This window comes from Protopterus annectens, chromosome 14.part0 (assembly GCF_019279795.1).
Source record: "Protopterus annectens isolate FY-2018-M chromosome 14.part0, PAN1.0, whole genome shotgun sequence".
Lineage (NCBI taxonomy): Eukaryota > Metazoa > Chordata > Ceratodontiformes > Protopteridae > Protopterus > Protopterus annectens.
In genome coordinates, this window is record NC_056748.1 from 263,623,291 (window position 1) to 263,646,382 (window position 23,092).

The window sequence follows — 23,092 nt, forward strand, 5'->3', positions numbered from 1 at the left end:
TAGAAACCACCTTAGGCTTAAAGGAAGGATTAGTGCGTAATGATACCCTATCCTTATGGAAAATCAAAAAGGGCTCGACTGCCATAAGGGCCTGCAACTCAGACACCCTTCTTGCAGAAGTAATAGCCAACAAAAAAGCAGTCTTCCATGACAAATATTTCAATTCAGCAGTAGCCGCAGGCTCAAAAGGTTGTAGAGTAAGTTTTTCCAACACAAAATTGAGATCCCAAGCAGGAGTAGGAGCTCTCGTGGGGTCTTATATTCTTTGCCCCTCTAAGAAACTGCTTGAACAAAGGATGTGAAAACAAAGGTGGGTCACAATCATAGTGAGCTGAAATTGCTGCAGCATGAATCTTAATAGAAGAGAAGGACAACCCTTTGTCCAATAACTCGCTAAGATATTGGAGAGCCACACTCAAAGTAGGCTCAGAAATCTCCAAATTCCTTGCTGCACTCCAAAATAAAAATCTCTTCCATTTTGCTGCGTACACTCTCCTTGTACTAGGTCGTCTAGCTTCCATAATCACATTTAAAACTTGTTGAGGAAGTTGAGACCTGCTGTGTTTCAACACAGAATATGCCAGGCTGTTAGATGAAGAGAGTGAAGCTTGACATTGAGCAGATGACCGTCCTCTTGAGATAACAGATGAGGAATCAGAGGTAAAGGCCATGGAGGCTTCTTTACCAGACTCCGTAGTAGTGGGTACCAGTGTTGCGAGGCCAATCTGGAGCTATCAAAATCATCCTTGGCCTGTCTTGTCTGACCTTTAATAGCACCTTTGGAAGAAGAGGCAGAGGTGGAAAGGCATACACATGAAGATTTTCCCAACTGAAAGACAGAGCATCCACTTTCCAAGCTGTGTGATGAAACCCCTTTGTGCAATACTTTGGCAGCTGGTGGTTTAGTGGAGAAGCGAACAGATCTATGTCTGGAGTTCCCCATGACACTGTCAATGTCTGAAATACATGAAGATCCAGTTTCCACTCGTGGGGATCCATGATTCGCCTGCTTAACACATCTGCTAAGGAGTTCTGTGCTCCTGGCAGAAACCTTGCCTGAAGAGTTAGTTGCAAGCTTAGCGCAATCTCCCATAAAATCATTGCTTGCCTGCATAGAGGATAAGAATGTGTTCCCCTTGCTTGTTGATGTACCACATGACAGTTGTGTTGTCTGTTAGAATCAACACCTGTCCTGGAAGAAGTAACTCCTTGAAAGCCAGTAAAGCGAACTGGACTGCTAACATCTCCTTCATGTTGATATGTAGATGCTGTAGTCTGGCAGGCCACTTGTCTTGTATCCACTTTCCAAGTAGATGAGCTCCCAAGCAATGTCCGAGGCATCTGTCGTTAAAATCTGACTCGCCTCTGGCCGGGTCACAGAGAGTCCCTTGTTTAGGTGACATTCCTGAGCCCACCACAAAAATTCCTTTGAAGGCAAGGTATTATGGGAATGACAGTGTCTAAATCCTGGCAGTGCTGTGTCCATACATTTTTGAGATACCATTGTAACTTCCTCATATGCAGTTTGGCATTGGGAAGCACCAGAATACAAGATGCCATGAACCCTAATGCTTGAAGGACTGACCCTGCAGTCAGCACGGACTGATGAGATAGATGATGGAAGTAAAGTGATAGACTCATTTGTTTGTCCGGGGTTAAAAAGGCCATCTGGGCTGCTGTATTCAGTCTCACACCCAGAAAGCACATGTCTTGAGAGGGTACTAGACTGGACTTTATTTCGTTCACAGAATACCCTAGGCATCTTAGCACTGCTATAACATATTCCAGATGCTGTAGAAGGTCTTCCTTTTCTTGAGCCAGAATCAGGCAGTCGTCTAAGTAAGGATAGATTTGAATTCCTTGTAGCCTGAAGTAAGCTATCACTGGAGCCAGAACCTTGGTGAATACTCTGGGCGCAGTAGATAAGCCAAAGGGCAATGCAGAGAACTGATAATGAGAATCTCCAGCTCGAAACCGCAGATACTTCCTGCAACTTAGCCTGATAGGCACATGAAGGTAAGCTTCCTTGAGATCTAAAGTTACCATCCAGTGATCTTTGCCCAGCAGAGGTAAAAGCTGTTGTAACGTCAACATCTTGAACTTGGGAATGTCCAGATAAGTGTTGAGGAGAGATAAATCCAAAATTGGTCTCCACGTGTTCCCCTTCTTTGGTACTAGGAACATGCGGAATAAAATCCTAGGCCCCTTTCTGATACAGGGACTGGCTGAATGGCCCCCATTTTGAGTAACTGAGAAACTTGCTTGTGAGCCTCTTTTCTTTGTGGAGGAGGAACGTCTGGCATGCCTTTGAAAGGGGGCATTGTATGGAAATAAAACCTGTAACCGTGGTGAATAATGTCCAACACCCATCTGTCTTGAGTAATTAAATCCCAATTTTCTTTGAAAAGAGACAGTCGTCCTCCCAAAGGAGCTGCCAGACGAGAATCTACTGGCAGCTGAAAAGGCAGGTCATTGGGTCTGCTTACGAAAGGACTGACCCCTGCCCTCACTAGAAGTCTGAGCAGGTGAACTCCTGTTCTAGACCTAAAAGAACCTTGAGCCCTGCCCCTACCACGTCTAGACCTACCCCTAGACTGGGAGTCATAAGCAGGATAAGTCCACCCCTTAGCAGGCCAATTTCTACTAAACTTGGTGGCTGTACCTGCAAAAAATTCTTAACAGTTTGCATAGATTTAGCTTTGTCCTCCATTTTCTTTAAAACTGCTTCCACAGGCGAACCAAACAAAACATCAGACTGTAAAGGTGCATCCAAAATCCTTGTCTTAACATGCTCAGCCAAATTCTGATCTCTTAACCAGGCATGCCTGCGAAGAACAGAACTAGTGGCAGCCACCCTCGAGGAGGCCTGCACAGCATCAAAGCCACATTGCAAAGAATGCTTGCCCACTTGTTCAGACACATAAACCAAATCCAGCAACTCTTTACACTCAATACCTTCCGCCAAAGCATCCACCGTAGACTTCAATTGAGAAAGGAGATAATTTTGATATTTCAGCATGTGGAACTGACAATTCAATGCTCTCATGGCTAGAGTGGAAGAAGTATACAGTTTCTTACCCCACCTATCCAAAGCCCTAGCCTCCTTGTCAGTGGGAACAGGATTTCTAACCACAGAGGCTTTAACACCTTTAGGCCCCTGAGAAATAGTTTCTGGGTCCGCCCTAGGACTCTTAAACAAATACTTATGAGCTTCAGGCACCCTATAGTACCTATCAGGTTTAACAGGAGCAGGAGGCAAAGAATCAGGGTTCAGGAAGCCTCTGCAAAACATCTTCCACCACGGTCAACACAGGAGGTATAGCTAAGGGCCTATGCTGGGGTAAAACAAGAATTCCCTAAGCCTCTTCCTGGAATCAGAGTAATCCTGGCCTTCCCATTTAAAGTGCTCCCTCATGGAATGCAGAGTCTCTGAAAATGAAAAATCCTCAGGAGGAGAAGCCGAAGGAGTGGCATCATCCATATCAGAATCAGAATAAGGAGGATACTCCTGTAAATCATCCGCAGAGGACTCAGAAGCCTCTGAACCGTGTTCAAAACTGGCAAACTCCGGCTCCACCCTAGGCCTCTTAGCAGGAGGGCCCATAGAACCTCTAATCATAGTAATCAAATCTTCTGCCATTTTAAGCATATGTTTCTTAGGTACAGAACCCGAAAAGCTAGGAGAAGCCCCCACTGAAGCTGAAATTGGCCTACCTCTAAAAGAAGCTTTAGCAACAGAAGGAGAGGCTCCAATTACTGTGGGACAAGAGGGAAGAATAGGCCCTTGAGAAGCCCCTTCAGCCTGGCCTGCCTCCTGAGATGGGACATCCTGGAACAGTAAAGTTTCTGCCGGAGACTCCATAGAAACTCCTGGCAAAACCTCTGGCTCCACTGAGCCTCCTAAAGAACCGGACGTCCGGGACTGCGGGATCTTCAATACTAGGCTTCGCTATTTAGACCTTGCGCTTCCTGGACGAAGCGGGCCGGAGCATCCGGCGGCATTTTATAATTGCAACGCTTCCCAAACACTAACCTGGCACAGTCTAACCTCCTCTTAATAGTGCGTTTGTTAAACCTAGCACAAGAGCGGCAACCAACAACGTCGTGCTCAGGCCCTAAACAAGGTATACACAAAGTATGGAAATCCTTATGGTATCTGTTTCCCACAAGAAATACAGTTATTCACTTTTCTGACATCCGGTTAAATACTGAGGCAAGAAAAAAACCAAAATGTTCCCCAACGGGGTACTTAGCCAACTCTGATTCGGTCTGAAACTCCGGTTTCGGAAATATCTCAGAACGCCAACCTGCACTTGCAAAACTGCTTCTGCATCGGACCACGCGGCAAAAAAGACTGAGGATAGGACGCCGGTCATGCGCATTAGTACCCTGACGTACTGACGTCAGTCTAATGCGCCATGACCGACGTCAGCCTTATACTCTGGTATTCGGGCCGACTGGATGCGGACTATACCCAATTGTTAGGACTGCAGCAATGGAAGACGAAGAACATCCTGGACTGCAGCTGTATGAGCACTCGAACATCTACATTTATGGTAGGTACAAAACTGTACTATGTTCATCGTGCATACAGCTGCAGTCATAACAGATGGGAACATTCCCAAAGCTAAGTAGGGGTGGCAGGCACTAAGTGGAACTAGGAGGAGCAAGGATGCCCTGCAAGACAGCTGTGGCAAATCCCGCTCTAGATTTAGAGTAAAGTGGAAGGTGATAGTGTTTGGAGAAAGTGTGCACTGAACTCCAAGTGGCTGCTTCCAAAATGTCCTTGGTAGGAACCCCCCTGATGAAAGCTGCAGAGGTAGCTGTGGCCCTTATGGAGTGGGATCTGATGCTTGAAGGCACAGCTTTTCCATGAAATGAGTAACAAAAGCGTATGCAGTGGGCTATCCATTTTGAGATTGTCTGTTTGGAGATGGCCTTTCCTTGAGCACCTGTAGCATAGGACACAAATAGTTGCTCGGACTTCCTGAATGGCTTTGTCCTGTCCAAATAATAACGAAGCTGTCTGTGAATGTTCAAGGAATGCAGTAGTCTTTCCCCTTTGTTTTGTGGGTTAGGGTAAAAGGTAGGTAAGTGGATAGTCTGATTCAAGGCTACACTGGATACTACCTTTGGCATAAAGGTAGGGTTGGTTCGTAAGGAAACTCTATCCTGATGGAAAATGATGAAAGGTTGCACAGCCATGAGGGCCTGTAGTTCCGAAACCCTGCGTGCTGAGGTGATAGCCAGAAGGAAGGCTGTTTTCCATGACAAGTACTGTAGTTCTGTTGAAGCAGCTGGCTCAAATGGAGGAAGGGTCGGTTTTTCCAATATGAAGTTGAGGTCCCAAGCAGGGACTGGTGGTTTCCTTGGGGGTTTTATATTCTTTGCCCCTCTGAGGAACTGTCTTAAGAGAGGATGAGAGAATAAAGGAGGATCTGTGTTGTATTGTGCAGAAATGGCTGAAGCATGGATTTTGATGGAGGAGAAGGAAAGTCCACTGTTTAACATCTCAGCTAGGTACTGTAAAATTTGAGGTAAATTTATTACCCAAGGATTTTGGCCCTTTTTCTGATTCCAGGCACAAAATCATTTCCATTTGGCGGAGTAGGCTTTTCTAGTAGAAGGTCTTCTGGCCTCCAAGATGACATCCTGCACCTCCTTGGAGAGGAGGGTCTGTTGGGAAATCAAGGGATTCTCCATGCAGCTAGATTTAGGGTTTTGTGCTGGCTGTGAAGAGTTTTGAAGGTGTGCTGGGACAACAGAAGAGGCACTAGAGGTAGGATCCATGGTGGGGAATGTGTCAGGCTCTTCAGGAGCGGATACCAGTGTTGTCTTGGCCAATCTGGAGCAATGAGAATCATTTTCGGCCTCTCTGCTCTGGCTTTTAATAGAACTTTGGGCAGCAGAGAAAAAGGCGGAAAGGCATAGACTGTCAACGTTGATCAATTGAAAGAAAGTGCGTCCACTTTCCAGGCCTGTGGATGATAGGTCCTTGAACAAAATTTTTTCAATTGGTAATTTCTGTGGGTAGCAGAGAGATCTATGTCTGGCTGTCCCCATGCCTGAGTTATCTTTGCGAAAACTTGGGGATGCAACTTCCATTCGTGTGGATCTGTCATATTTCTGCTTAGGCTGTCTGCCAGTGTGTTTTCCTTCCCTGGCAGGAATTGTGCCTGAAGTTGGATTTGCAATTCCAGAGCTGTGTTCCATAGGGTCATGGCTAGTCTGCACAGGGGGTATGAATGAGTTCCCCCCTGTTTGTTTATGTACCACATCACTGTGGTGTTGTCTGTCCTTATCAATAACTGGCCTGGATGCAGTAGGTCTTTGAAGGCCATAATAGCAATTTGCACTGTTAGCATTTCCTTTTGGTTGATGTGTAGGTTCTTCTCTTTTTGGGACCATTTTCCCTGAATGCACTGATCTGTCATGTGTGCCCCCCAGGCGTAGTCCGAAGCGTCTGTTGTGATGATTTGAGTTGCTTGAGGTACGCAGAAAGGGAGACCTATGTTTCTTTGGCATGCTTAAGCCCACCACAGAAATTCCTTTTGAAGACATGGAATGAGTGGTATAATTGTTTCCAAACCGTGGCTGTATTGAGACCATAAGTTTTTTAGGCACCATTGAAGTTTTCTCATATGCAGCTTTGCACATGGGATCAGAAGGATGCAAGATGCCATGAATCCCAGAGCCTGCAGGACTTTCCTTGCAGTCAGCCTGGTGAAGGTTGCCATTTTGCTGAAGTATTGAGATAGTTGCCCTTGTTTGTCTGGCGTGAGGTAGGCCAAATGGGTGGTTGTATTCAAGCTGGCACCCAGGAAAATTATTTTTTGAGAGGGTATTAGTTTTGATTTCTTTTTGTTGACTGTGTATCCCAGAAAGTTCAACAGTTTTATTACAAATGCCAGGTGTTTCAGAAGTATGTCCTTGCTGTCCACTTGGATCAGGCAGTCGTCCAGATATGGGTATATTTGTATTCCTTGAAGTCTGCAGAAGGCAATTACTGATGCCAGGCATTTCGTAAACACTCTGGGCGCAGTAGATAAGCCAAAGGGCAATGCAGAGAATTGATAATGGGTTGAACCTGCAAGAAATCTGAGGCATCTTCTGCAATCTTGTCTGATAGGGACATGCAGGTATGCCTCCTTGAGGTCCAATGTTACCAGCCAAGACTCCTTGCCCAGCATGGGAAGAAGCTGCTGTAATGTGAGCATCTTGAATTTTGGTCCCTGTAAATATGTGTTTAGGATGGATAGGTCTAAAATAGGTCTCCAATCTTTGTCTTTCCTTGGTACCAGGAATAGTCTGGAATAAAACCCTTGACCTTGTTCTTTTGCAGGTACCTCTTGAATAGCTTTCATGTCCATGAGAGCTGAAATTTGTTTTTGTGCCTCTGCCCTTTGATTTTGTGGCAGGTTTGGCATGCCTCTCATTTTTGGAAGGGTGTGAAAGTGGAATCTGTAGCCTCTGTACATAATGTCCAGAATCCATTTTTACTTTTGTGACAATATGATTTTTTGAGAATAATGCCAGTTTTCCGCCCAAAGGTGCTGCCATTAAAGCTTTGCTTGGCAGGTAAAGGGGGAAGTCATTGTGTCTGCTTTCTGAATGACTGTGATCTATCTTCTCCACCTCTTGGGGTTGGTGCTTGCCATTGTCTGGCTCTGAATGATCCTTGAGGTTGCCCTCTACCCCTCGGGCGTCTGTATCTGCCTCTTTGAGGTCTGTCCGTGACTGGAAAGGACCAGTTTTTTGAAGGCCAGTTTCTGCTGAAACGTGGAGGTTGTACCTGCAGGAAATCTTTCACTGTTTGCATTGATTTCGCTTTTTCCTCCATTTTCTTTAGTACCTCCTCAGCTTTAACACCAAACAATACATCTTTTTGAAGAGGTGCATCTAGTAATTTAGCTTTGACATGATCTGGTAAGGCTTGCTCTTTGAGCCAAGCATGTCTATGTATGACAGACCCTGTAACAGCAGCTCTACATGAGGCCTCTAAAGCATCAAAACCACACTGCAAGGTATGTTTACCCACTTGCTCTGCACCATGCAACAAATCCTGCAAATCTTTTAAATCTGGTTGTTCTGGTTGTGTCATTTTGCTTTTCAACTGAGATAACAAAAACTGTTGATACTTTAACATATGAAACTGACAGTTTAATGCCCTCATGGTTAAAGTGGCCGAGGTATACACCTTTTTCCCCCACCTTTCTAAAGCTCTGGAATCTCACTCTGAAGGTAATGGGTTTTTAGCAGTAGAGGCCTTAATTCCCTTGGGACCCTGTGAAATAGTTTCTGGGTCAGCAGTATGGCTTTTGTATAGGAACTGGTGTGAATCAGGAACCCAGTAATATCGGTCTGGTTTAACAGGAGCTGGGGGTAAAGAATCTGGGTTGAGGCTGGCTTCTGTGTACACATCATCTAATATATCTAAAAACAGGAGGGATAGCCAGGGGCCTATGCTGGGGGAGCAAGAGAAAATCCCTGAGCCTTTTCTTGGAATCTGTGTAATCTTGGCCTTCCCAGTGAAAGTGTTCCCTCAAAGTATGCAGGGTTTCCCCAAAAGAGTAGTCCTCGGGGGGGGGGGGGGGACCGAGGGAATAGACTCCTCTGCATCAGAGTCTTCAAAAGGAGAATAGGTATAGTCCTGGTCCTCAGAATGTTCAGAGGTAATAGAGGCTTGATCTGAGGAAGGGTGGTCTTCCTCTAATCTGGGCCTTTTGTCCGAGGGGGGTTGAGAACCCCTGATAAGAGTAATCAAATTCTCAGCCATTTTGAGCATCTGTTTTTTAGGCATGGGGCCTTGAGGGGATCGGAGGTCCCTGTTTTTTAGTTTTCATGGCTGCTTTAGATTTTGTGAAAGCTTTAATAGAGAAGGAGGAAGGCCTGAAGACACCTTGAGAAATGGCAGGCCTGTCTAAACTCTGAGTTTCCCCGCCAAGAGTGGTGTCGGTATCTGTAGTTGGAATGGGGACCAAGGAGCCTGCGACCTCGGGTACTGAAGACACCGGTAATGAAGTGTCATCGGTACTCAGGGGCTGCGTAGGCACCTCGCTGAGAACCGGAGAACCGGTAGTCGGCCTTAGCGTGGTGTCAGTAGAAGTCGCGGACCTCGTATGTCGGTCCTTATCTTTGCGTCTTTTACTCAAAACTGGAGTCGGACTATCCGACGACATAATATAATTACATTTTTTACCAAAAAAGTGAAGGGCGAACTCCGCCCGACGCTTAATAGTGCGTTTGTTGAATCTAGCACAAAAACGGCAGGCCGAGACGTCGTGGTCTGGGCCTAAGCAAGGAATACAGAAAGAGTGGAAATCCTTATGCGGTATTTGCTTCCCATATGAAATGCAATTATTAACTTTGTCTGACATCGGTCTGAGGCAAGAAAAGTTTCCCCAATGGGGTACTTAGCTTTCAAGAAGACTTCGGCTGAAATATTTTCGTAAATCTCAGGAGCTGGCCGACCGGCACTTGTGAACTGCTTCTGCTTCGGGCACCGCGCGGCAAGAAAGACTGAAGAAGATGGCGTCGGCTGGCTCTTTTATACCCCTGCTGCACTGACGTCAGGGAAGAAGAGACGACAACCAACGCCGGACCTAGACTTTGGAATTCGGCCGACCGAGGACCCGCCTGACGGCAGGATAACCCATCTGTTATGACTGCAGCTGTATGCACGATGAACATCTCATTATCCACCTTGGGCATAAAAGAACTAGTATGAAGAGACACCCTGTCCTTATGAAAAACCAAAAAAGGAGGAACAGCCATTAGGGCTTGCAGCTCAGACACCTGTCTGGCAGAAGTAAGGTGCCAAAAGAAGAGTAGTCTTCCAAGAAAAATGTTGCAAAGAAGCTGAAGCAGCAGGCTCAAAAGGAGCCTTGGTCAATTACAAAATTAAGGTCCCAGGAAGGAGGAACAGGCTTCCTGTGAGGCCTAATGTGAAGGATACCTTTAAGAAACTGTTTGGCCTCAAATCCAGAGACCAAAGGGGCAGTCAAAAGCAGACAAGTAGAAATAGCTGACATGTGGGCCTTAACAGAAGAATATGCCAAACCAGCATTGAGCAATTCACACAAATAATACAGAACCAAAGGAACATCCACAGTATGTGGATCCAGGTTACAAGAAAGACACCAGACAGAAAATCTCTTCCATTTGGACAAATAAGATTCTCCAGTAGTGGGTTTCCTGGCCTCCTGCAGGACCCAAAGCATGCCCTCAGAAAAAAATGTGTCTGAAGGGAATCAAAACCCTATCACCCACAATGTCAGTTGAAGACCGAACAAGTGGGGATGGATGAGAGGTCCCTTTTCTTGTGTGAGTAGGTCCACCCTGTGAGGTAACTTGTGATGACTGCCCTTGGCTAAATGCAGAAGAAGAAGAGGGAACCAATGCTAAAAGGAAGTCGTCAGCAAGATTTTGGAAGCATCCTGTTTTATCTTGAACAGAAACTTTGATATGACAGGAAGTGGACTGAAGGCATAAAGAAACATCCTTTTCCAAGAAAAAGAGGTGACACCCACCTTCCAGGTCAGAAGACATGGAACTCTGGTGCAAAAGAAAGGAAGTTGTCTGTTCAGAGGGGAAGCAAATAGATCTACTTGAGCACCCCACTGGTGGAAAATGTCTAGAAACACATCCCTGTGAAGCAACCACTTCTGGGACTGTGGTATGAACCTACTCAGAGAATCTGTCAGTATTTTCTGATCTGAGGTAATGTAAACTGCCTAAAGTGTCACCTGATACTGAACAGCTAGATCCCAAACCTGAAGAGCTAGTCTGCACAGAAGATAAGACCTTGTCTCTCTTGCTTGCTGATATACCACATGACTGTGGTACTGTCCATGAGAATTCTGTGGGACCCTAATAGGAAAAGTGAATGAAAAGCCTGAAGAGCCAAAATGAAGGCTCTCATCTCTTTGACAAAGATGTGGTCTTTCTTTTGCCAAAGAGACCAAAGGCCTGCACTTTCAGGGGACAGAAGGATGGCCCATCCCACATCTGAGGCACCTGTGAACAGTTCCTGATAGCGGAACAGACTTGAAAAGGAAACCCTGGGTTGAAGGACAACTGATGAATCCACCAATGAAGTTCCAGCTTGAGACATGGAAGAAGAGGGACTAGAAATTACAAAGGATGAGAATATTGAAGCCAAACAGACTTTAGACACCACTGGAGATTTGTCAAATGAAGCTCAGCCAGAGGAAGCATTAAAATGGTGGAAAATCTAGGGCTCTGAGAAACGCACTGGCTGTAATTGAAGCCAGGGGAAGAAAGGACTGAAAGAAACCAATCAGAGTTTGAAAAACATGACCCTACCTAGTCTTCCTTCCCTTTATGTACCTTCAAAAGGACCATACTTAGTACCTCTTTACACCTCTCTCTCCAATGTGTTTACTATGCATCTGCACAATTTTATACAAACAAAAAATGTTCATTGTTGACCTATTGAACTATATCAATGTAAAATTGTTACTTAGCTTCTTTTTAATGCAACTTTAACTTTATGCATGTATCCCAACATAAGTGAATCGTTTTGCTATAACTGCTATTATATCAAATATTGTTTAAAACTGTACTTGTTTTAAAATGTATTACTGGAGCTTTTCTCCTTGGGTCTCCACTGAAAATGGACCACAAGCCCAGTTGGACAAACCTGGTTAACAAATAAAATAAATAAATAAATAGAGTTAAAGCCTTGGGAGGAGACAGTGATGCATTAAAACAGTCTGGAGTCCTGGAGTCTACACCCTAGAAAAACATAGTTCTGAGAAGGAGTCATGAATGATTTTTGGAAGTTTATGATAAACCTCAGGCTTTGCAGAAAGCAAATAGCAAAGTGTAGATGTTGAAGTAAAATCTCTGGAGAAGCGGCCTGAATGAGCAGATTGTCCAAATAAGGGAAGATCTGCAATCCTCTCAATCTGCAGAAAGCAAACACTGAAACAAGGCATTTGGTGAAGATCCCTGGGGCAGCAGAGAGGCCAAAGGAGAAAGCAGAGAACTGAACATGCCAGCAAGCAACACAGAAACATAAAACCTTCCTGAAAGGGAGATGGATAGGAATATGTTGACAAGCATCACTGAGATCCAGGGAAAACAAGAAAAGCCTGAGGGACTATAACAGGAAAATAGAAGTTATGTTCTTACCATAACGTTCCATGTTAGTTGTCTTCTTCTCGCCTTCTTCTTGCTGGATGGGTTCGGAGCCGACCTCGGCTCCGACTCGGCCACTCTAAAAGCTCGAGAGTTGGTTCCACCGGCTCGAGGCTCCCCTTATATCCCACAATGCTAGGCGAGAGTTACCTCAGATCTCGTTTGTAAGCTAACCCCAGCTTATAATAGTAACAGTATAACTGTAAACAGAGTCCACCTCTAACAACAGGAAGAAAGAAGGGTGACCTACATCCTGAACGAGGAAATATGCACAACAGCATATGTCTTAAGAAAGAGGTGGTAGAAAGAGAGGTCACAATCACAACACCTCTAGGTCTGTCCAGGCCAGGGGGAAGGAGGTGGGGCCAAGAAGAAGGCGAGAAGAAGACAACTAACATGGAACGTTATGGTAAGAACATAACTTCTATATGTTAAGTTGTCTATCTCGCCTTCATTCTTGCTGGATGGGACCGTCCCTAGCACCTTGTCCCGGTGGCCTAATGGAACAGACTCCTGAGAACAGTGGAACCAAAGTTAGCTCTATGCCTAGAAGCTAAATCCAACTTATAATGAGAAATGAAAGTGTGAGGAGTAGCCCAAGTAGCCACTGCACAAATGGTGTCAATAGGCAGTCTGTCTTGGAAGGCTAAAGAAGTAGCCAAAGCTCTGGTGGAATGGGCCATAGGTTTATTAGGCAGCTTTTGATGTCTAATTTCATATACAAGGGAAATCAAAGATGTTAGCCATCTGGATAATGATACCTTTGAAACTGAAAGTCCCTTTCTGCTTTCCGCATAGGAGACAAACAGCTGATCAGATTTTCTGAATTGTTTTGTTCTATCCAAGTAGTACCTCAATTGACGGTGAACATCCAGGCAGTGTAATTTTTGTTCAGACCTATTGGAGTATTCTGGAAAAAAGACAGGTAGATCAATGCTTTGATTTAGATTTGACGTCGAGACCACCTTAGGCAAAAAGGACGGGTTAGTTCGTAAGGATACTCTGTCCTTATGAAACAAAAGATAAGGAGGACGACAGCTGAGTGCTTGAAGCTCTGAAACTCTTCTAGCTGATGTAATAGCTACCAGAAAAAGAGTCTTCCATGATAATAATTTTAAAGAACAGGAGACTGCAGGTTCGAAAGGGGAAAGAATCAAAGAAGCAAGAACTAAATTTAGGTCCCAAGGAGAAGGAGGATTTCTTATAGGAGGTCTGAGAAGAAAAACTCCTTTCAAAAAGGCTTTGCAAAGCTTGTGGGACATTAAGGCAGATTCAGAAATACCCACATGAAAGTTAGAAATAGCTGCCAATTGAACTTTAAGTGTAGAGGGAGATGAACCTGCATGGAAGAGTTCAGCTAGAAAATCAAGAACTAATTGGATGGAAGCAGTGAAAGGATCTATGTCCTTTCCTTGAGCCCAATATGTGAAGCGTTTCCACTTACTCAAATAAATCTTCCGAGTGGAAGATTTATGGGAAGCTATCAAAATATCTCGAACAGAGTGAGATAATTGAGGAAGCCTGGCTAAGGTTGGAACTGGAGGAACCAAGCAGTGAGGTTCAGAGAGGGAGGGAGCGATGAAACTGACCCGACTGATGGATCAAAAGATCTGGAACTAGGTCCAGATTCCACGGTCGCTCCAAAAGAAAACGATGTAGAAAGGGGAACCACACTTGTCGAGGCCAGTAAGGAGCAATGAGGATCAATGAGGCCTTCTGAGCGATAGCTTTCTGTATCACTTGAGAGATTAGTGGGAAGGGAGGAAATGCATACAGAAGTCCCCGGGGCCAAACTTGGACTAGAGCATCTCTGCTGGGTTGGCCTGGTAAAGGGAATAGAGTGAAATATTCTCTGCACTTGCTGTTTTGGGGAGTAGCAAAAAGATCGCAGCAAGGCTGACCCCACTTGAGAAAAATTTCTCTCACTACAGAGTCTTTCAGAGACCACTCGTGAGGCATGAGGATAGCTCTGCTCAACTTGTCCGCAATTTGATTGGACTTTCCGGAGATGTGCGTTGCTATCAGAAACCGCTGAGAAGAAATCGCCCATTGCCACAGTCTGAGTGCTTCTCGACACAGGGGTATGACCTGGTTCCGCCTTGTTTGTTGATGTACCACACTACAGACATATTGTCTGTTTGGATTGCAATCGTTCCCAAGGGAAGAGAGTCTTGAAGGGCTTGCAACGCTAAAAGCACTGCTCTCATCTCCAGAACATTTATGTGCAAGTGGCATTCGTTTGGTTGCCATGTGCCCTGGACCGTCCTGCCCTGATAATGCCCCCCACCCGATCAGGGAGGCATCCGTTGTCAAAGTAGCAACCGGAGGGGGTGGAACAAAGGGTCTTCCCAACAAGAGCTGAGGGGAAGACATCCACCACATGAGATGATTTTTGCACGCTTGCGTGATCATAATGGTGTGAGACATTGGAAGTTGCTGGTATGACCATTGAGTAAAGAGCATCCATTGAAGGATCCGCATGTGGAATCTGGCTAATGGAAGCAGAGGTATGGCCGCTGCCATAATTCCCAACACTTTCAGAACTAGCCTGGCTTTGATTCTGTTGTTGTTGAAAAGGAGTGATACCAGTTTGTGAATGTCTGTTATTCTCTGATGTGTTAGTCTCGCAGACATGTTTACTGTATCTAGATTTGCGCCTATGTAGGTAATAGTACGACAAGGCGACAAAACAGACTTTTCACAATTTATTGAAATACCCAGCTTTTGACAAATGCAAAAAGTGTAATCCCTGGCCATCAGAAGGAGATGCTTGGTGGGAGCTGTGAGGAGCCAGTCGTCCAAATATGGAAACACCTGGAATCCTTGTCTTCTCAGGTGAGAAGCTACCACTGCCATGCATTTGGTAAACACCCGGGGGGCAGTGGTGAGACCAAAGGGCAGGGCCCTGAACTGAAAATGACTGGTTCCCAGCCTGAAGCGGAGGAATCTTCTGGAGCGTCTGCTCATTTTTATGTGATAGTACGCATCCTGAAGGTCTATAGAGCACATCCAGTTTCCTTTGCCCAAAAGGGGAAGGATGGATTGCAGCGTGACCATCCGAAATCTTGTTTTCTTGACTGATCTGTTCAAGATACTGAGATCCAAAATTGGTCTCCAGTCCCCTGTTTTCTTTGGAACTAAAAAGAACCTTGAGTAGATTCCGGATCCTTGCTGGTCTGCTGGAACTGGCTGAATTGCTCGTTTTGCAAGCAGTTTTGAAATCTCCAAAACCGCTAGATCCCTTTGAGCGGGTGGAACATCTGGAAGGGATTTTTTTGACTGATTTGGAATGCGAAGAAAGGGGATAGAATAGCCTTCAGAAATGATGGACTGTACCCATTTGTCTTGAGTCAGGGATAGCCAGGCTTCTGGGTACAGTGACAATCTTCCCGACTGCCTCCGAAGATGGGCAGTCGGGCAACACCTCAGGGATGCTGAAAGGGCTTGTCAGGGAAGGCTTCCCGATTGCCCTGGTTCTGCGGACCCCCCCTGCCCCTAGGGCGACGTCTACCATTGTTATTCCCGCCTATGCCTCTGGCGGGGAAACGACTCTGTGCGTCAGGTGAAGTCCCTTGAGATTGTTTACGGAACCACATCTTTCCACCCTTCTGGCCTTTGGGGTAAGGCCTAGAAGGAGTAGAAAAACGGACTCCGATGGCAGAAAGGGTCTTGCCATCAGTTTCGCACCTAGTCAAAGTTTCTTTCACTTGAGGACCAAAGAGGGATGATCCATCAAACGGGGAGTTAGTGAAAGACGTCTTGAAGGGGTCCGCAAAATTGCATAGCCGCATCCAGGCATGCCTACGTAAGGCCACACCTGTCCCTGCGGCTCTGCTCGCTCCATCAGCCGCGTAAGAAGGCGCATGGAGGAGTTGGTTATGGAGTTAAGGGTAGCCAGCTGCGTGTTCATCTTATCTTGGAAACCCGCAGCTGTAGGGTCCTTTAACATTTCACTCGCTTCCTTGATCAAGTCCCTTTGAAGACGAGTAAAATGGCACAGGTAGTTCAGCGAACGCATGGTAAATGTCGCTGACGAGAACATCCGCTTCCCATACCTGTCCATGGACCTAGATTCCTTGTTAGGTGGATGGACAGGTACTGAAGGATCAGCTAGCTCCTTCTTAGTGGCAGCAGCTACCACCATAGCATCCACAGAAACTCCTTTTGTTAAGAACTGTTTGTCTGCTGGTGCCGTTATGAACTTGGAGGGTCTCCTGGGAGTGGGGTCCACTGAATCAGGAGCCGTCCATGCCTTCTTAGCAACCACCTGCATGAGGGGGTCAAAGGGGGGGACACCCAGGAGGTGGAAGGACAAGAGCCAAACGTCTCAAGATACACAGATTCGTCCTCCGAAGGGTTGAGGGCTGGCCAATTTCCCCTCTGTTTCAGGATCTCCAGAATGTCTGCAAATGAGACATCTTCAGAAGGGGAACGGGGGGAACCCTCAAAATCATCCAAATCTGTGTCTGACGTGATGGACTCAGGTGAGTCAATGTGTTTCCTCTTACACTTCCTCTTCCGAGGGGGCTCTTCTGCCAAATCAGGAGAGGCCTCGGAAGAGGATGAAATCCCACAGGGGGTTCCTGAGGAGCTGGCTCTCTACGGTCCGGGATGAGGGAGTGAGTCGACTTAACCTGAGGCACTGTAGAGGGAGGGGCGGAAGGAGCCGACTGTGGAGTAGAGCCAGGCTCTAACACACTCCGCATGACCTCGAATGCACCCCTGTCAGGCAGAGCCAGAGGTCCCCGCCCGAGAAGCTAAGAACCCCTCGGCACCGACAGTGATGGCTCCGGCGATGTCGGAGCCGAACTCACCAGCCGGGCACCGAGAGGGAGAGGGGGTCGGACAAGGGTCCGATGCCACTCACCCTCGAGCCGACGAGGGAAGTCCGGCGCCGAGATTCTTCCAAGGAAGAAATCGGAGCCGGCACGGAGCCGAAGACAATTGTATCGGCTCCGACGCTAACACAGTCTCGGTTCCGACGACCGGCTCCGAGCTCAAGAGAGTCGAAGGAGGAATATGTTGATGGACCGGGCAGGCATCGACTGATGAGTCGGGCTCTGAAGCATCTGGGCCAGTGCCTCGGACTTAAGAAGTCGACTCACTACCCTCTGAAGGTCATGATCCGACAGCCTCGATGACCTAGAGGAGTGAGATCTTTGGCTCCGTTCAGACAGCAGGGGAGATCCTGGAGCCGAATGAACGGAGCCAAGAGATGGTGACCTGGACCTCTTCCTAGTTGTCGGCTCCGAAGGTCTGGTCGGGGCCGACACGGGAACTTCTAATACCCCGGCCCCGGCCGGAGCCGAGGGAACCACAGAAACTGTGGATTGAGACTCATCGGCTCCAGCCGGAGCCGATGTAGGCAGAGGTTTAGAAACCTTAGGTCTCGGCTCAGTTGTCGGAGCCGAAGACCTAGATGCCTTAGAGGGCTTCCCAGTAGAAACAGAAAGGGAATCCTCTGGCTTGAGTAAGCCCCTTAAGATCAATTTATTTTTTTCTTTCCTGCAGGACCCGGGCTGAAGCCATGGCACACAGCACAGGAGTCCTGCAGGTGCAAAGGTCCCAGACAGTAGACACAAGAAGTGTGAGCGTCTGTCAGAGACATTTTCTGACAGCACGCATCACACTTCTTGAATCCGGAGACCTTTGCTTCTTTAGACATTTTTAAAAGGTGTAATCAAACACACACACAAACACACTAATTACACCCTGTCAAGTTTAAATTATAATAAAAACACTAACTAGGTTTTTAAAATAAAAATAACACACACACTCCCTAGGGAAAGAGAAAAGGCCAATAGGCCCAAGGGAAGAACCTAAGTTCTTGAGGGAAAAAAACGGGAATTTTTTAGAAGGGGATAAAAATTTCTCTAAACTAAGGGAAATAAGTAAAAATATTAAAATTAAAGGGGTTTTAATAGACTAAATTACACAAGAAAAAGTCACTTACCAAGAACCGGTAGAAAACCAACCTCGAAAGCTGTAGCGGCAAACGAGATCTGAGGTAACTCTCGCCTAGCATTGTGGGATATAAGGGGAGCCTCGAGCCGGTGGAACCAACTCTCGAGCTTTTAGAGTGGCCGAGTCGGAGCCGAGGTCGGCTCCGAACCCATCCAGCAAGAATGAAGGCGAGATAGACAACTTAACATCAAGGTTTGAAGGGACAGCATCCGAAAGGAAGGAACCTTCAAAAAGGTATTTAACACAGACATCCAAAATAGGTTTCCAGGTGCCTTCTTTCCTGGGGACCAAGAATGTTCTGGAGTAAAACCCCTTCCCCCTCTGAGGAAGTCTTGAATTGTTCTCTGAGCCAACACGCCCTGAAGTATCTCTGGAAAAAAGGGCAGTTGTTCCTAAGGAGGGTGAGGAATACCCAAAATGGGGAGAAGAGATTTCCAGACCATGTAATACTCCTGGTGAATAATGGAAAGAACCCAAGAGTTTGCATGACCTTTAACCAAACAGGAAGGGACACAGAAAGATGATGAGAAAGAGGCATGTAACTGAGAACAGGGCAAGGGTAGTCAGATAGCACCTGGTATGTCAATAAAAGGAGGTTTCTGAGCTGAAGGGGTTTGGGTGGCCTTAGCAGCAAGAGCCCTTCTACCATCCTTCTTGCCTTTGGGGGGAGGGCAAGACTGTCTGCAATGGAAAACAAGCTTGTTTGGGTAATTCCTTTGAAACCTAGGAACAGTTGACACAAAAATATGTTTCAGATCCTGTAGAAATTTACCTTTTTCCTGGAGAGACTTAAGCAACTCAGCAGCAGCAGTACCAAATAAACGCTCATTATTCAGAGGGGCATCCACCAACTTAGCCTTGATATCATCAGGCAAAGGTTGAAGCTGAAGCCAAGAATAACTCAACACAGAACCAAAGACAGCAGCCCTAGATGAGGCATCAGATGCATCAGAGTTGCATTTAACAGAATGGACGGCCACCTGAAAAGACATCCCTAATAAAGAAAGAGCAGAAATCTTCCCTTTAGAGTCAGGAAGATATGAAATAACCTGAAAGGCCTGAGAATGAGAAGATCCAAGATATTCCTGGTCATATGGGTCTGGCAATTTACAACTCTAAATGTTAGGGAAGCAGAAGTATATACTTTTTTAACCATCCTCTCCATAACTCTGCTGTCTTTATCAGAAGAAAGCAACTTTGTAGATGGTAACAATTTTGATGGCTTATCAGATGCAACCAACTCCACAGAAGGGTCAGCAGAGGGGCACTTACAAAGAAACCTGAAGTCTTCAGGCACCTTAGAAAACCTATCAGTTTTTGGGAGAAAGGGGCTGGGAATTAGGAGCTTGAGACACAGTGGAAAAAACATCCAGCAAGGTAGCAAGAACAGAAGAGAAAGCACAGGGCCTAGGAGATTCCATTTGCAGATGCTCATAGTTCCTCTTCTGAGCATCAGACACCTGAGCACAATCCCATTTAAAAAATCCCATCACTCGGGAAATTGTGTCACCAAAAGAAATCTCCTCAAAGGGTGAGTCAGGATCAATAGACTCCTCTTCCTCAGACCCACTACCTAAGGAGGAAGGAATCTTAGAGGAATAAGTCAGGGATTCCTTATCAGAATATTCACCCTCATCAGCGGAATCTTGCCCCCTAGACCTCTTAAGAGGGGTAAAAATCACAGGAGGAGCTGAAACAAGGACCCCCTGAGGAGGCTTCAGAGCCAAAAGGGCATTAAAGAGGCCTGAGTGAAGTTTTGCCATTCACTATGAGGATCTTTAGGAACAGAAGAAATATGCTTGTTTTTTAAAGGGATAACATTCAATAAGTGTAAGTGGCATCTCTTCCCTCACCAAAATCTGAGGAACACCCATAGGCCCTTCGGTAATTATCAACCATGGTTTACCCCGTACATCCAAAGTGGATGTCTGCAAGGCCTCCACGGATGGCATGAAACCGGATCCATGCTGCCCTCTGAAGCAGTCTCAGCAGAGGAATCTGACAAAAAAACTGGAGTGGTCCTCCAGGCTTTCACCTGCCTCAACAGAGACATTTGGCAGAGGCAGCACAGCAGAAGAATCAGAGCTTTCCTGGTCTTCTTCTTTGCAGATGGCTGACCCTTGGGCCAGGACGATCCTTCCATGGTGTCTTTAGCTAACAGCTTAAGATGTTGGTTCTCTAAATAGATAGCTAAGGAAGAGAGCTGACTACGCAACATATTACGGACAAAGACCTGACAAATAGTGCAACATGTATGGTCGTGGGAAGCACCTAAGCAAAATAAGCACTGCTCATGGCAATCTTCATGCAGAATCTGTCTCCCACATCGGCAAATCCCCTTTCTGGATGACATGAAAGCAACAGTCAAGGCAAAAAACAATAGATAAAATAACAAAAAACCCAAGGGGGCACTTATCTGAAAGTGGCTTGATAACCAGCAGATGTACGGCCATTCAGACTGGCAATCAAAGATGTTGTTCAGACTGCTGGCACAGAAGTTCTGAGGATGGTACGTCCGGACATCACCTTTATGTCCTATGTCATGCATGGGAAGCATAAGTGTGATGTACAGCGTACCCTTTACAATCTAAAGGCTTTGGTATACTGGCTGGACGACGGGCTGCCATAGGCAGGGGATCCCTATTGTAAAGAATACAGCAACAGTGACATGGAAGGACATCATAAGATGGTTAGAGGCATAAGCATGCATGAAAGCAACTAAGAGATGCTTCAATTAGAGGTCATATACAGGAACACTAGACAGGAAAGTTTCTGCTGCTCAGGGGTCACAGGAATTACCAACTGCTATTAAACCTTGTGATGAGAAACAAGATCCCAGGATGATAAATGAGTTCTGGTTCATAGTACAGGGTCTGCGTTCAGGTCCTACCATTATGAAAAAGTGAATCTGTGCACACAGAAAGGTGCTTTAAATGTAAATTAAGCCAAATATTTTTTAAAATAGACTACAGGCAAAAGAGCATAAAATGCAACACAAACTGCAGACTCCTAGAAGATAATGCTGTATGAAAATGTCACACAGTGTTACAATAATTTACACAAAGATATAAAATGCATATAAATCATTATATCATAAAAGCATACACTCATTATATCACAGTAAGTAGTGTGATACTACTATACTCAAGTTTTCCTCAGTGAGTCAGTGCCACTTTTTCAAATGAAAATGCCTCCTGACAGTTTATGGGAAACCAACTGATCAGTGAACAGAGTTGCTTATTTTGCCTCATGTATTTACAAGAAGCTCTTTGGTATGTCATTCAGTCAACAAAGAGCATGGAAGAAGAATCACTACACCAGTCACAGTCTGCAAGAAGTAAATAAACTATTCGGGTACATGGGATGTTCTTGACTTCAATGAACAAGACATGCATGCAGCCATACATTTTACTATCTTTCTTGTTTATGTTGTTTTCCACTTCTGTTTCTACATATACACAACTACTTAGAGGAAATTTTTCTTAAGTCTGTTTATGTTTGTCTTCTTTTGAATGCTATACTTCCGTAGAGCTGACTCAATTTTCAATGCAAATAACTTGAATTTGAAACCCCTTGGTTAGACAGAGCTGTGCAAAAAAAAAATTCACATTGCCATGTGGGTATTCTTAGCTGCTACCAGCAGACTCTCTCTCTCTCTTGTGAAATGACATGACTGGGATATTACTGCGAGGCTCCAAGTCTTTACAACAGGCATATATGTTTAGATCATATTGCGACATGGACTAAAACAACGTGAGGCAGTGTGGATGAACGCAGTGGATTTTCTTTTCCACTGCATCTGTAAAGCAAACATTTCAAAAAAAGTGTTTCTAAGACAGGGCAAATGTTAAATTTTAACTCAGATATAAACAAAAAATGGATGCAACAAAGACACCTGACAAAACCAGGCTGCCACACAAACAAGGGCTAAATCAGATGACCACAACAGCAGGGTGCCAACTTCAAAGGGAGAGCTGTAAACGCTATCGGACCACAATCTGCTATTTAAGAATCCACATTATTATAAAACAAATAAAACACTGTAGAAGCAGGAGAACTAATGTTCTTTACAACACATACAAACAGATGAAACAGGTTCCAAGTCTACTAACAGTAAAATTACCTGACAATTTACATTAACACATTTTCACTTTCAGAAATTGAGGTTAATTTACAAATCAACATGGAATCACAAACAATAACTAAAAATCAATTTTTATAGAGTGAACAATTTTCCATGGTCATGACTGCACCTTTAAAAAGATTCAAACAGTTATGTTTCCCCAGAAAAGTTCAGTTCTCCCCCCAAATTTTTCATGGTACTTAAATGTTACAGATCCTACTGCAAAAATGGAAAAAATACTCTAAGCAAAAATGCTTTTCCTATCCACCTAACAAAACCTTCACAGGAAAAGTTCTGTAAAACTGAATGCCTAAAACATATTTGGATTAAGCCATTTTTAAACAACCAAATTTGCAACATGTATGCACACCAACCACGTCGATCTATGTCTCCCGTATGCTTTAAATAAAGACTGCATGCATGTGTGCTTTCTGTTTAATGTACCTACACTCTAAATCTTGAGTTGTACTGCAATATCACACAGCTTCAACAACTATTGCTATTAGGAAACAATCGTAGCATACGTAACAGTAAATATACCTGGAAAATACCGAAGCTCTGCTAAAATAGTTGAAGTTTTACATCAGATTTTTTTATCACAGTAAACTGATATCAGAAATTTTAATGAAAATGTTCCATAAATGATCAATTACTATGAAAACAGCATGGTGCAACATGCCTAAATATAAAATAAAGGAAGGCACTTAAGAAAAAGTATGTATGGGAGTGTCCTAACCACTAACAGTGACAATCATTCTTGATTAGGCAGCTGTGTAGTTTGCAGATAATGATGTGACATTTAATTTCTTAAAGCTGTAGCCATGGTAATGTACATCTTGACTG

General features: G+C 45.1%; 1 protein-coding gene across 1 annotated transcript in view; it reads right to left on the reverse strand.

The window, feature by feature from the left end:
- The window catches only part of CACUL1 (CDK2 associated cullin domain 1), a 921,069-nt gene that overhangs the window by 170,199 nt on the left and 727,778 nt on the right, over nt 1–23,092 (reverse strand). The window lies entirely within an intron of this gene.